The sequence below is a fragment of the Euphorbia lathyris genome, chromosome 2 (genome assembly GCF_963576675.1).
Source record: "Euphorbia lathyris chromosome 2, ddEupLath1.1, whole genome shotgun sequence".
Taxonomy (NCBI): Eukaryota; Viridiplantae; Streptophyta; class Magnoliopsida; order Malpighiales; family Euphorbiaceae; genus Euphorbia; species Euphorbia lathyris.
The window spans coordinates 24,217,179-24,233,338 of NC_088911.1; the positions used below are offsets into that span (position 1 = coordinate 24,217,179).

Below are 16,160 nucleotides of genomic sequence, written 5' to 3' on the forward strand. Positions count from 1 at the left end.
AAGATCAGATAAGACGGTGAGACATTACCACTGACTTATTATATAAACCAGTAGCAATATCTCTCAATTAAGGAGAAAAATCAAATCAAAAACCAAATTCTGGTTTAAAGCTAAAATGAATAACATATATCGTTTCCAGCTTAACTTTTTCATACGGAGTCCGATTAAGGCGATTCAAAAACCCCTGAAAACATAAGATAAAAATAAAGAACTTTCATTTAGGACTCCATGACAGATTCGGCCTATATCTGGTCGAAAAATGCATCACAAGATTCAGGTATGAATCTGATCTTCCAGCAGCACCTATATAGACCATTCTCTATATCACTAGCTCAAAGTTATGACTTAATCATAACCGATATCACACTATTCCATAAGTTCTCAACTCCAGCTAATTATAGATATACCGGTAGATAATACAAACCAAACAAAAGGACACTGCCAAAAACAAGTTATACAAGTGTCCGTATACTATCCACATATATGTACATGAACAAAATGGATGCAATACCCTAGAGACGACTTGCACCTCGTAGCTGTAACCGAACCTCGCCCTAGGATCGAGTACCCCTCTCGGTACCTTGCACTTCCTCGCCTAAAACAAAACAATAAAAACATTTGGAAAACATGAGATAAAAATCTCAATAAGAAACTATCAGCTATAAAAATCAACTTTACTTAATATAACTACATATATATATATATTTATAAAGGATTTAATCAAAACCTTGTAAAATATACTCAAAACTAAAGTTCGTAATAGGATCAAGGTATTAAACCAAAAACCAAAAATATATAATCTTGTATCCATTCTTGAGTTCATCCCCTTATAATTCAAATCACAATTCACAACATATATGAGACGTCTCTTAACATTGCCTATCACATATGGTCTTACCCAACACTTCTCTGCCATACCCAATAGGTCTTCAGACTGTGTACACAGGCCATATTTCTCACTAAATATGGTCTTTGAAAATTAAATCCACCATACCGGACTACTCTCAATGGATACCAAACATTTAATTCCATATATATATATATTGAAACCAAAAACATATATGTGTATATGTATATACTTCACTTGATCATAATCAAGCTCATAAGTGTTCAATTCTCCAAAATATCAATCCTTAATCAAATAAAATTCCAAAGTTAATCAATCAACGAAAACCTCAGATCAACATAACCAAGTAAAATCTGTAATTCATATATAAACATAGTCAATAGTTCATTTGAACTATAATTTCACAATAAAAAAGTAAGATTGTGAAAAACCTCAATTTTACAAAATTCCGGCATAACCCTAAAATATCAATTTCTGGAAATTCTTTGATTATATATATATCTATATACATAAAACTCAAAATATAGTTGATAGTTACTTACCTTAGCTATGAATTGAAGAAAATACACCCGTTCAATTCTCCGTTAAATCAGTCTAAGATGTTTCCCCTCCAAACACTTCCGAAATTCAGAAACTCTTCGATTAGGATTTAGATCTATGCCTAAGGATGCTATAGTTTAAGTTTCAAGTGATTTGGACGGTCGAATCTCCGTAAATCAAAGAAACGGTGGAGAAACGGTCGAAGAACGGTGAATTTGCAAGGAGCAACCATATTTTCAAAAATTGACTTGAGAACCGGGTATCATCAATTGACTTGTGAAAAACCTCAATTTTACAAAATTCCGGCATAACCCTATAATATCAATTTCTGGAAATTCTTTGATTATATATATATCTATATACATAAAACTCAAAATATAGTTGATAGTTACTTACCTTAGCTATGAATTGAAGAAAATACACCCGTTCAATTCTCCGCTAAATCAGTCTAAGACGTTTCCCCTCCAAACACTTCCGAAATTCAGAAACTCTTCGATTAGGATTTAGATCTATGCCTAAGGATGCTATAGTTTAAGTTTCAAGTGATTTGGACGGTCGAATCTCCGTAAATCAAAGAAACAGTGGAGAAACGGTCGAAGAACGGTGAATTTGCAGAAGAAGAAGAAGAAAAAAAAAGAAAAGATAATGGTGGTCGTCGTATCCTCTGGAACATTTGGATACATATACCAAATTTGGCAAATATCTCTTTTGGTCCTCCATCTTTATATAATCTTTTAATAATTACCCGAAACTTTTAATTTACACCTAAACCCATCGAATTAATTTACACCTAAACCCACCTTAAGAAATTTCGTCCATGAAATTGTACTTACCCGTCTAGGTGAATAAATGGGGATATTATTGTCTCATATTCTCCTCTCTTTCCCAGGTTGCTTCCTCACGAGAGTGTCTGTGCCACATGACTTTAACAAGTGATATGGTTTTGTTCCTGAGGACTTTCTGTTCTCTAGCTAGGATAGCTACTGGTTCCTCTTTATAGGACAAGTCTTCAGCCAATTCAATTGGCTGCTCTTGAATGATGTGATTCGGATCACTCCTATACCTCCGTAGCATTGAAACATGGAATACATCATGTATATTAGAGAGATTCTGAGGTAATTGTAATCGATATGCAACTGGTCCAACTCTTTCCACAACTTCATATGGACCAATGAATCTAGGACTCAACTTCCCTTTCTTGCCAAATCGAAGTAAACCCTTCCACGGTGATACTTTCAGAAATACTTTGTCTCCCACATCATATTCAATTGGTCTCCGTTTCAGATCCGCATAGCTCTTTTGTCTGTCTTGTTCTTCTTTTAACTTCTGTTGTATGATTTGCACCTTTTCTGTTGTCAACTGCACTATCTCAGGCCCTAATAACTGTCTCTCACCTACTTCAGACCAACATAATGGAGTTCTACATCTTCTTCCATATAAGGCTTCATAAGGTGCCATATCAATACTAGATTGATAACTTTTATTATATGCAAACTCCATTAAAGGCAAATGTACATCCCAACTACTTTGAAAATTCAAAATGCTAGCTCTCAACATATTACAATGGATTTTGTCAGTGGATTACCTCGTACACAACATGGTAATGATTCTATATGGGTAATTATGGATCGATTAACAAAATCATCCCACTTTCTTCCGATGAAAGTGACTTTTTCTTTAGAGAAGCTGGCACAGTTGTATATCAAGGAGATTGTTAGACTTCATGGTGTACCAGTTTCTATTGTTTCTGACAGGAATCCTCGCTTTACATCAAGGTTTTGGCCTAGTTTTCAAGATGCATTAGGCACAAGATTGAATTTCAGTACAGCTTTCCATCCACAGACTGACGGTCAAAGTGAACGTACCATGAAAAGGAAAAAGAAAAGATAATGGTGGTCGTCGTATCCTCTAGAACATTTGGATACATATACCAAATTTGGCAAATATCTCTTTTGGTCCTCCATCTTTATATAATCTTTTAATAATTACCCGAAACTTTTAATTTACACCTAAACCCATCGAATTAACTCCAAATTTTTCCTATAATACCACATAAAAATCACATACCCCATAATTATAATATATATTAATATCTAGATATAAATTCTAGAAATTTGGACACGGACATGACACGGCTACTACCAAAATGTAAACTAATATGAACAAATCTAAACGCTACTGTGTTTATAATTATTTAATAAACAATGTGTGTACATCATATTGCTTTTTACATAATCGAACTTCTAACTCTGAATCGCTTGACTCAGAATTTCTGCATTAATTCTATACTAATCTTCTCCTCAATTTTCTATATCTCCAACTCTCCATCAACTCTTTATTTATAGATGGTAAAGAGTCGCGATTGAAGTGTCGTGTCCGTTGTGAATGGTCGTATCCTCTGCGAAGAGACGTTTCTATCCACCCGAACGAACGCTTTTCGTCGAAAACGAATGTGTATGAATAGCTCTCCAGGAATTTCTGAACTATTCTCGGCCGAGAATGGGGGAGCAAATATTTTAGCCTTCGAAATGTCAAGGGGAGAAGCTGGCGACGCGTGTCGCGACCAAGAATGGAGGATTCTCGGTCGCGACACGGAGTAATTTCCGTTGTCTTTGACTTCGTCCTCGTCCTCGTTTTGGCGTGTTAGATCTTCGTCGTCTTTGACTCCTTTTGTAGGGTTTTTATTCTGTTTTTAACCTCTTTTCGTTCCTATTTGGATTTTACCAAATATTTAGGTACCTTACAAGAAAGAAACATATTCGAAAGTAAAAGTATTCTAAACAGGTATAAATAGCATGAATTCGTAGCAAAACTGATGTAAATATTAATGATATTTTAGGTATATTTTGGGCTTAACAAATCTCCACACTTAATCTTTTGCTAGTCCCGAGCAAAATTTCACTGAATTTATTCTTTAACTAATCTCTTTATAAAAATAAAACATATATCTCTGTATTACTTTTTAAATTAGTTAAGCCGAAAAGACTAACTTCGCATGGTAAATTTATACGCAAAATATCAAACTAACAAGTATAAAGGCGATATATCATTCGTCTCGTATCTTTATTTTAAAACTGAAGTATTCGGGACGATATAAGCACGCATGTTATTGAGTCTTTCGTCTCAAGGCATTTCAAAGCACAAAATTTCCTTTCCCAAACCTAAACTAATATATGAAATATATTAAATGAATAAGTACTTGGGTTAATCTTATTTGCTTAGTTACGCCCGAGATAAGGGTGGTCTTGATCGTAACCTTATACGTATTTTATTGCTTAGTGTTCGCTTAAGAGGTCCCGATCATGCCATGGGTGGACGCAATCGTTACTTTAAACTTTAAACACGCTTAATTTTTGTTTAAACGTTCCTTCCATACCTCGATTGTGATAAGGGTGGTCTCAACCGTGGCCAAAAGTAAACGGTACTTAATTTTCTTCCCTTTCATACCTCGATTGTGATAAGGTTGGTCTCAATCATGGCCAAAAGTTAAGAATTCAACTAATTGATTAATTAATATGAATTATAAAATTTAAATTGTAAATTGGGAAAAAGAAAGATAGCACATTCATCCTATATTGACTTAAAATTCAACATGTATTATGGCTAAAGTTTCCTTAAAAACTTCAATTGGTGTTAATGTAAGACGAAATCAAACCGAGCTAAAATTGTTAGTTCAATTTAATGCCTATAAACCTAATTGAAAATTTAAAATGAAATTTATTGAATCATGAATTGCATGATATAAAATAGAGATTGAAATAAAGAATTTTATTAACTTAAATACATTCACTCGAGACAATTTACTTAAAATTGTATCGAAGATTTGTGAAAAATTTGAAAAATATTACCCGTATAGAAATATTATTTCTATCGATAATGATAACCTAAAAATAATCATAAGTTAAAATATTTTAAACATATGAAAATATATGTTTTATAAAAATAATGTTAAATAAATTGTGTTGCAATATATGTTACATTTGTATAAAACAAGTGTTACATTTATAAATTATTCTTATTCATTGTATAAAAATTATTCGTTGCATTTATTCGTACTAAAAAAATAAAATAAAATGATATATGTATATCTCCTCCCACACTTAAATTGGACCATGTCCTCATTGGTGCAAAAATAAGGATATAACATGAAAAATTAGCACGAAATAAAGCATACGAAAGAATAGAGAAATTTAGCAAAAGAAAAACATCCAACATAATATAAAATTGTACGAAACATAATAAATAGAAATATTGTACCATACTGAAATTGAAAAACAACATAATAAGATAAAAAGAAAAGATAAAACCTAAGCATTAGGCGGGGAATCCGGAGGGGTTGGTGAAGTTTCCACATTTCAGCGACGGAAGAATGAAAGCATCCGATGCCGAGTAGACTTGTGCTCTCTCATTCATCACTATATTATTCTCCACCAAATCATCAATTCTTAAATTCATTTGGCGATTATTGGAATTGATTTGGTTCAAAATCCGCCTTAAATCCACCGGATCATCATCTTGAGGTGCTTGGGGTTGTGGTTGTGCGTGCGGTACATCTTCCTTTTCCTCCGCCGCGCCTCCTTCGTCAGTACCTACAAATTGGGAACTAGAAGCTCCTCCACCCATAGTGCCACGAAGATGGGCAATACGGGAAGCATATGAAATAAAAACGGGAGGAACCGAAGTAAGCAATAAGTGAGCCCGCTCAAGAGCCGAAATGTCCAAAATCGGAACATACCCATGGTAGGTGGACATGTCATAATCGGCTAATTCACCCCGTGCTCCCAAAACAATAGCAGTGATAAAATTATCGAGAGGTACTTTAATTGTATGAGCCCTCGAAGCACGAAATAAATTATCAAATAGCAGACCTATGTTATCAACCCTCAAACCCTTAAACAAACAATCCAAAACGAACAAATCCCGAACTTGAATTTTTGAGCTCTCAACATGACCAAATAATGAAAAACTCAGAAATTTATGGAAGAAGAACACACAATTGTCCCTAATCAACTTGCTTGAAGTATTTTTCGAGTTAAAATTATCTTGATCCGAAAGAGTTTGCCAAATAGAGTCGTTATCAAAATCCTTAGGCTTGTCATAGAAATCACTAGTAGGGAAACCAAACATATTCCCCATAGCCTCATAATCTATGGTATAAGTCACTCCATTATTTCTAAAGGAGATTGATGTCTTCTTCTTATTCATGGTCAAAGTGACCAAAAATTCTACTACATATTCCGTAATACGGGGAAAACGCATAGAAACAAAAGCTTGCCAACCCAAAGTCTCAATGAAAGCGTTAATTCGAGTAGAGAAATTTAACTCTCTTACCGAATCGAAGTCAAGGAAGTGCATATCCACAAACTCCCTCTTAGAGTTCGAAAAATGAATGAATCGAGCGGCTTCCTCCTCCGTTTCCATGTCAAAATAGGCTCCGCAATGTATACGAAGGCGATTAGCTTCCGTAACCTGTGGCTTGTGACCAACACGCGTTGTTCTAGGCATGTTAATGGTGTTTAGGGTTTGCAAAGAAGAAGAAGAAGAGATGAAAAGAGAGAAAATCAAAGGTGGAAGATGAATTGGGAGTTGTAATGTGTAATTGAATGAATTGATAAGTGATTAGAAAGGGTAATGAATAAATTGGGAAGAGTAAAAGTAATGTATGAGGAAGAGTTTAGAGTAGGGGATTGGGTAAAAAGTGAGGTGATGTGAGGTTTGTGTAAGGAGTAGGGTTATATAGGATGAAATAGGGAGATGTATAGGTAGAGTAGGAATAGGAATAGGCTAAAAATATGTCAAAAATCCGGATTAAATCGGCCTATAGGTCGCGTGTCGCGACCGAGAATACCGATCCGCGGTCGCGGCACGCGAATTTCAGAGAACATTTCGCTCTGAAATCGGCCTGTTTTTGCTGGACTTACCGAGAATTCATAATTCTCGACCGAGAATCGGTCCCTAGTGGCTGTTATATGTGTATTTTGACTTGGTTTGTGCAATTTTCTGATTAATTGCGTCCTGAATTGAATTAAAACTGTATCTGCACTTAAAAACTTAAATGAAAAACATTAAACACAAGGAAAACCAAAGGTTTATCTTTATTAATTGTAAAAATAAAGAAAAATAAATGTCTTAATAAGAATCAATGAAACATTAATGTACATTTATGCATATAAGTTAAATGAATCATGTTAAATGAAATAAATACAAGTTCATGTATTAATTAATTGAGTTAAACCTTAAGTTATAATGAAAATGGATTAAATGTATAATGTGAGGAAAGCATGAACATATTTGTTAATTAATAAAAGCCATATTAGTTCATTATAACCATTTTTATCTCTATTTGAGCAAGAATGATTAGAATTGGTCAACATGAAGTGAGTTAGTATAGATTGATCCATGATCACATAGGAAATGGAACAAATTTATATTAACTATAGTCAAATCAAGAAATGAACAAAAATAAATAGAAATTTTTATTGAATCAACATAGATGTACAAAAATTGAAACAAAACATAAAAACAAAGAATGAAATTAAGGAACACAAAATACATAAATATTTACAAAATATTAAAAGAAAAACTTATAAACTTGAACTATTCTATATACTCATCCCTATTAATCGGGATTTCTCTAGCCCTATATCGTTCAATTTTCAATTGCACGAAAGCTTGACATTCTGGTGCAGAAAGAAAATGCGGGCCTGCTCGAAAAACACGTTTCACTAGACCTTCATATTCTAAAAACTCATAGTCCAGTGTCGGAAAAGATTCATCCTCACTCCAAGCAACAGTGATAGCACCCTTGGTACCCAGAATTATTTCGCAAATTATATTCCCGAATCTAATCTTTTTATCCTTGGATCGAGAAGCGGCAACAAGACCCTCCATTAGAATCTTTGAAGAATCAACTGTATTCCCTTGAAATATATCTCCAAGGACATATAAGTCGGTGTCTCGGACAACACTGCTAAATGTGCGACCGAACAGACTGTGACACAAAAATTTGTGTAGATACAGCATTGAATTGGAGTGAAAGCATTGATTGTAGGCTAGTCGAGGATTGAAACGCCAAAATCCAGTGAGCATTCTCCATATATCTGTGGATGTCATATCTTTGCTAGGATGACGTTTGATTGTATCTCTCGGGGGAAAACCAAACCAGGCATGCAACTCGGGATATCCGAAAGTAAATATTTCGCCATCTCGACGAAAACTGAGACGCACCCTTCGTTTGTTAACAAAACGAACGGTACAGAAAAACTTGAGAATCCAATCGCCAATTATAGGAAACCGCATGTTGGCGAATTTTGTCCATCCCAATCGTTCCAAATAGCGACTCATGTCATCGCTTATGCCGAGTTGTTTATTAAAAAACTCATCCATATATAGCTTTCCAACGAAGAACTTGTAACGAAGCCTATAGTAGCGTCTGCCTTCATCATGATTGAAGATAGGAAATGGCGCACCATATCGTTTGGATAAGTCGGGACGCTTATTGCTTGAAGCATCAATTTTCTTAGGGGATTTGTGTTTAGTAGTCATGGTTTTGTGAGGAACTAAAGAAACAAATGTGTCTGTAACTTAGTTAATAATGGTGTTTTGAGAAAATCAGAATTTTGTTTTGACAGAGATGAAAAGAAAATAATGTAACAGAACTCTGATCCTCTAGGATTTATTTATAGAATTTTAGGACGAAAAAAGGTGTTGTTTTGATGCGAAAAGGCATAAAATCATACCTCAAAATGTTGAAGAAACTCAATTTTTCGAGTTTGAAAGGCTATGTCTGCAGGATAAAGAAGAAACAGGTCTGATGGTGCAGAAAACACCCATGTCGCGACCGAGAATCCCAATTCTCGGTCGCGACACGCTGATTTCCTTGCGGAAATAAGACGTCGAAACCCTATATTTCTGATTCTTGGCCGAGAATATAAATTTTCGGTAAGTTTAGAAATTTCTTACCTGTTTGGACAATTCTGAAAATGTGAATTCTCAACTGAGAATTCCAAATTCTCGGCTGAGAATCACCAAATTCCTCCTAATACGAACTAATGACCTAAAATTAAAATAAAAGCATGACTTAAACATATTTTTATGCATCTAAATCTTAATATAAAGTCTATTAATAATTAAAAATCATAAAATTGGCATGTGTAAAAATTTAAACTAAATCAAAAATCATTAAACTAAATTAAAATTAACAAAATAAAACAAAATAAAATAAAAGTAAAGCACATTAGATTTAAATGAATTAATCTTCAGAAAAATGCGTTACGAACGCAATTTCTTCGTTTGAAGCATTTTCGTAATAGATTTTACATCTATTACCGTTAACTTTGAAACAAACTCCGTTAGGTCCTTCAAGTTCTAAAGAGCCATAGTCAAATACTTTAATGACTAGATATGGTCCTGTCCATATGGACTTAAGTTTACCTGGAAATAAACGGAGTCGTGAATTAAATAACAGCACCTTGTCCCCAATGTTAAAGCTTTTGACTTTAATCTTGGCGTCGTGCCATTTCTTCACTTTTTCTTTATATATTTTCGCATTTTCGTAAGATAGATGACGTAACTCATCTAACTCATTTAAGTTGAGTAAACGTTTCTTACCTGCTTGTTGTAAATTAAAGTTAAGTTCCCTAATAGCCCAATAGGCTTTGTGTTCTAATTCGACTGGCAAATGACATGCCTTCCCATAAACTAATTGGTATGGCGTCATTCCTATTGGTGTTTTAAATGCAGTACGGTATGCCCATAACGCATTGTTGAGTTTACAAGACCAATCTTTTCTTGAAGACGAAACTGTTTTCTCTAGAATCCATTTGAGTTCTCTATTTGATATCTCTATCTGACCTTTCGATTGAGGATGGTATGGCGTTGACACGCGGTGGCGTACTCCATATTTTTTCATAAGTATATCAAAAGTTCAGTTTATGAAATGGGTACCGCCATCACTTACAATGACTCTAGGACAACCAAATCTACAAAAATATATCTTCAAGAAAACCAACAACAACTTTAGAATCGTTCGTCGGGGTTGCAATTGCTTCAACCCACTTCGAAACATAATCTATGGCGACTAATATGTAAGTTTTACCAAAAGAATGGGGAAAAGGTCCCATGAAATCTATTCCCCACATGTCGAAGACTTCAACTTCTAACATGTTCGTGAGGGGCATCTCATCTTTCCTGCCTAAATTCCCTGTTCTTTGGCACCTGTCACAACGAATAATAAATGAACGGACATCTTTAAACAATGTAGGCCAAAAGAATCCACATTCTAATATCCTGGCTACTGTCTTACTAATGCCGTTATGTCCCCCATACGAGCTAGAATGGCATTCCGACATTATAGACTCATATTCATTTTCACTAACGCATCTCCTAATTATCCCGTCACCACAAGTTCTGAACAAGAAAGGATCTTCCCAAAAATACTGTTTAATGTCAAAAAAGAATTTCTTCTTTTGGTGGAAATTTAATCCTTCCGGAACAATGTTGGCTGCGAGATAATTTGCAATATCCGCATACCATGGCGACATGAAACTTTTTATTTGATAGAGATATTCATCCGGGAAATCATCTCGTATACCGATAGTCTCACCTATAGGACCGTTTTCATCTTCGAGTCGTGATAGATGATCGGCGACAAGGTTTTCTACTCCCTTTTTGTCTTTAATTTCTATATCAAATTCTTGTAACAATAAAACCCATCTAATTAGACGTGATTTTGCATCTTTCTTAGCAAATAAATATCTTAAAGCTGCGTGATCAGTATAAATAATAACTTTCGAACCTAACAAGTATGACCTAAACTTATCACATGCAAAACTACTGCTAACATTTCCTTCTCGGTTGTGGTGTAGTTTAGCTGTGCACCGGACAGTGTGTGACTTGCATAATAAATGACATGAAGTTTCTTATCCTTTTTTTGTCCTAAAACACATCCGACGGCTAAGTCGCTTGCATCACATATGATTTCAAAAGGTAAATCTCAATCGGGTTTAGCAATAATAGGTGCACTGACTAAAGCTGTTTTCAATGTTTCGAAAGCTTTAACGCAATCTTCATTAAAATCAAAGGTCGAATATTTCATGAGTAAATTAGTAAGTGGCTTGGAAATTACAGAGAAATTTTTAATAAATCTCCTGTAAAAACCTGCATGTCCTAAAAACGACCTTACTCCCTTAACAGTAGTTGGAGGGGGTAATTTTTCTATCACTGAAGTTTTTGCTCTATCCACTTCTAATCCCTTTTCAGATATTTTATGACCTAAAACAATTCCCTCGTCAACCATGAAATGACATTTTTCCCAATTTAATACTAAATTCGTTTCTTCACACCTAGACAAAACTTTATCCAAGTTCTGTAAGCATGAATCGAAAGAATCTCCATAAACGGAAAAATCATCCATAAAAACTTCCATGATATCTTTAATGAAATCATTAAAAATCGCAGTCATACAACGTTGAAATGTCTCTGGTGCGTTACATAGACCAAAGGGCATTCTCCTATATGCAAATGTTCCATAAGGACATGTGAATGTTGTTTTGTCTTGGTCATCCGGGTAAATATATATTTGAAAGAATCCGGAATAGCCATCTAAAAAACAATAGAAAGCATGACCAGTTATTCGTTCAATCATCTGATCAATGAAATGTAGAGGAAAATGGTCTTTCCTAGTTGCTTTATTAAGGTTCCTGTAATCTATACAAACCCTCCAACCGGCGGTGGTTCGTGTAGGTATTAATTCACCTTCGTCATTCCTTACAACAGTTATGCCTCCTTTTTTAGGTACACAGTGGACTGGACTAACCCATTCACTATCCGAAATAGGATAAATGATTCCATTGTCTAAAAGTTTAGTAATCTCGTTTTTGACTACTTCTTTCATATTCAGATTTAAGCGTCTTTGCCTATCCGCTTTAGGTGGCTTATCTTCTTCTAAGTGAATTCTGTGCATTACAATACTAGGATTAATTCCTTTTAAGTCTGAAATTTGCCATCTCATACTTCCTATTCTACTTCTAACAACTTCCTTTAATTTTTCTTCTTGAACCTGTGTTAGTTTGTTAGAGATAATTATAGGTAGAGAATCGCCTTCGCCTAAGAAAGCGTACCTCAAATGGTTTGGTAATTCTTTAAGTTCTAATTTAGGTGGAATTACAATTGAAGGCGGAACTGGTCCATCTTCTCGAATCAAAGGCTCTGGGTCCTTATCTTCTAATTCTTCACTCATTATAGGTTCTATTATTTCTTCTTTTTGAATAATGTCATTAACACATTCTTCAACTAAATCAAGTTTCATACAAGCGAAATCATCCATACGATATTTCATTGCTTGGTTCATATCAAACTTGATCTTATCGTCTCCTATTCTCAAAACTACTTTCCCTTCCGACGCATCAACTAGAGCACGTCCCGTGTTCATGAACGGTCTACCAAAGATTAGTGGACAATTAACGTCATATGCAAAATCTAATATAACGAAATCGGTAGGAAAAATAAATTTGTCAACTTTAACTAAAACATCCTCGATTATACCATATGGTCTTTTAGTGGTTTGGTCCGCTAATTGTAAAACCATATTGGTACGTTTGATATCTTCTTCTAAGCCTAACTTATTAAAAATAGATAATGGCATCAAGTTTATGCTTGCTCCTAAATCACAAAGACAACTTGTGAATTCAATATCTCCCAACTTACAAGGAATGGTAAAACATCTGGGATCTTTGAGTTTAGTGGGCAAATTACTTGACACAATTGAACTACAATCTTCAGTTAGCGAAATGGATGAAATTCCTTCCCAACTGATTTTCTTTGAAATTAAATCTTTTAGGAATTTACCATAATTAGGAATTTGCGTAATCGCATCCATAAACGTTAAATTAATATGCAAATTTTTAAGTTTGTCTAAAAACATTAAAAGTTGTTTGTCATAGTCCTTATTGCGGACTTTGTGTGGAAAATGTGGTTTGGGTACAAAAGTTTTTGTACTAGAGTCAATTTGTGTTTCTTTTTGGTTTAATGTATCTTCTTTGGATTTTGGTAAAGCAGTTCCTTGTAAAGTTGAATTTACGGGCATCTCCGGACCTAAGTAATTTTTCCCAGAGCGAAGAGTGATAGCCTTTACATGCTCTTTCGGATTTTCTTCCGTATGGCTGGGAGGACTTCCCTCTTTGCGGGATGGAATTGATTTAGCGAGTTGTCCAATTTGAACCTCCAAATTATGGATGCTAGATGATTGGTTTTTAATAAGCTGATCGAATTTATTCTCGATCCGTTTAAAACCATCATCGTGATTACTTATTTTTCCGCTCATAGCATCAATAAATTTGTCGATCTTAGAAGATAAAGTGCTAATCGTATCTCTTGATTGATTTTGATAATTAGTGGTATGATTTTGATTAGCATTTGTATTATTATTATTATCTCTCCAGTTAAAGTTAGGATGATTTCTCCATCCAGGATTATATGTATTGGAATAAGGGTTAGTAGTTTGGTTTTGCCCTTGGACAAAATTTACCTGTTCAATTTCGCTCATACCTTCATAATCCACATCCGTTTGGATTGGCTTACCATTAGGATCGCACGGTGCCATAAACCTATCAATTTTGTGCGATAAGGCAGAAAATTGGGCTTGCAACATCGCAACCGGATCAAGATTCACTATACCTTTAACTGATAATGTAGTTGAGGATGATGGTTTCGCCACTGGTATATGTCCACGCTCCGCGGGCCACATACTACTGTTGATTGCCATTTCCTCCAAAAGTTATCTTGCTTGGGCCGATGTTTTCTTCATGAATAACCCTCCAGACATAGCATCTAATGAACCTCTAGTTGTAGGATTCAATCCATTATAAAATGTTTGCATTAAAAGTTCAGCGGGCAATTGGTGGTGTGGGCATAAACGTTGAAGTTCTTTAAAACGTTCCCAAGCCTCATAAAGAGTTTCATTATCATTTTGGGAAAAAGATGTTAACTCTTTTATGACTCTTGCGGTTTTTGCTAAAGGAAAATATTTTGATAAAAACGCTTGGACTAATTGCTCCCAAGTTTCAAACGTTGCGGCTGGCATAGAAGTTAACCATTCTTTGGCTCGATCCTTCAAAGTAAAAGGAAAAAGGCGAAGTTTGATTGCTTCCGCAGTCACATCTGTTATTTTAAAAGTGTCACAAATTTCTAAGAAATTTGTCAAATGGGTGTTAGGATTTTCGTTAGGCAACCCGAAAAATGTTACGTTATTTTGTAACATATTAAGCAATGCTGGCTTAATTTCAAATTGGTTTGCATTTATTTGGGGTCTAACTATGTTGTTTGTTACACCGGCCACTCCTGGCCTAGCGTAATCCATAAGTGTAGCCATAATTTCTGGCTCAGTAACTCTGGTTTTTATTGGGGTCTTGTTTTTGTTTTTGTTTTTCTTGTCTTTCTTGTTCTTTTTAACCATTTTTTCAATTTCTGGGTCGAGCGGTTTTGGTGGAATGCCAGAACTTCGAGAACTGCGCATGAACTTGAAATTTCGCACGAACCGAAACTACCTTCAAAACAGAATTTTGAAAAATAAATATGTTAGTAATTTGAAATAAATAAAATATAAAAGTTTGAATAAGTATAAATAAACCTAGATTCGAATTAAAACATGAAAAATCTAAATTTTTGTCAAAAATTTTGGCGTTCCCCGGCAACAGCGCCAAAAACTTGTTGAGCGATTTCCGCAAGTGCACGGTATACGCTTGTAGTAATAAAAGATATCGATCTCACAGGGAACGCTTTTTAACAAAAACTTATTTTGAATCAGTTAGATTTACTTTTAAGGTTTATAATATGGAAAATCGTTTAATTGGATTTGGTTTTGAAATCGCTAGAGTAAGAATTAGATTAGAGTATAACGAATGTTAGAAATCACTTCTGATTTAAGGATAAATTTACAAAACAGAAACGTTTAGTTCTTTAGAAAAGTAAACAAATGTATTCGTTTGCATTAAGCAAAGAAAACAACTTTAAACTTTGTATAAATTATAACAATGAAATAAACGTCGATTCCTCTAATTTTAAGGCTTTGAACTGCAGTCAATCCTCCTACGGTCGGGTTAGATTGCTACCTTAACCAAATTGATACTCTACTAATGATATCAATTTGCCTAAGTGTTCAACAAAGTTTCCTTGTAAAGATTTTGAATTCAACTACGTTTTAATGAAAACACCAGAACTCACTTCAGATCATTTACCAAAGTGCTACATAAAAATCTATCAAATAAAATGAACTTTATTAGATGAAATATGAATTTGATACAAGTTTACAGAGAACAAGAAGCATGGAAACTTTCGACGACTTGCAAGTGAACGGGTTGTCAATCCTTTCCTTGGGTTTCATTAGAGTTTGTCAGACTCCGGGGCAGATCCTCTACTAAATCTTCTCGCTGTAACTTCGTAATAGAGATACGGTCGGCTACTACCAAAATGTAAACTAATATGAACAAATCTAAACGCTACTGTGTTTGTAATTATTTAATAAACAATGTGTGTACATCATATTGCTTTTTACAGAATCGAACTTCTAACTCTGAATCGCTTGACTCAGAATTTCTGCATTAATTCTATACTAATCTTCTCCTCAATTTTCTATATCTCCAACTCTCCATCAACTCTTTATTTATAGATGTTGAAGAGTCGTGATTGAAGTGTCGTGTCCGTTGTGAAGGGTCGTATCCTCTGCGAAGAGACGTTTCTATCCACCCGAACGAACGCTTTTCATCGAAAACGAATA

At 34.6% G+C, this 16,160-nt stretch overlaps 1 non-coding gene across 1 annotated transcript; it reads left to right on the forward strand.

Annotated features, from left to right (window-relative positions):
* The first annotated feature begins 14,280 nt into the window (after window positions 1–14,280).
* On the forward strand, window positions 14,281–14,387 carry LOC136221031 (small nucleolar RNA R71). The gene has a single exon (XR_010684823.1). It is a non-coding gene; the product is annotated as a small nucleolar RNA R71 (small nucleolar RNA).
* The last annotated feature ends 1,773 nt before the right edge of the window (window positions 14,388–16,160 follow it).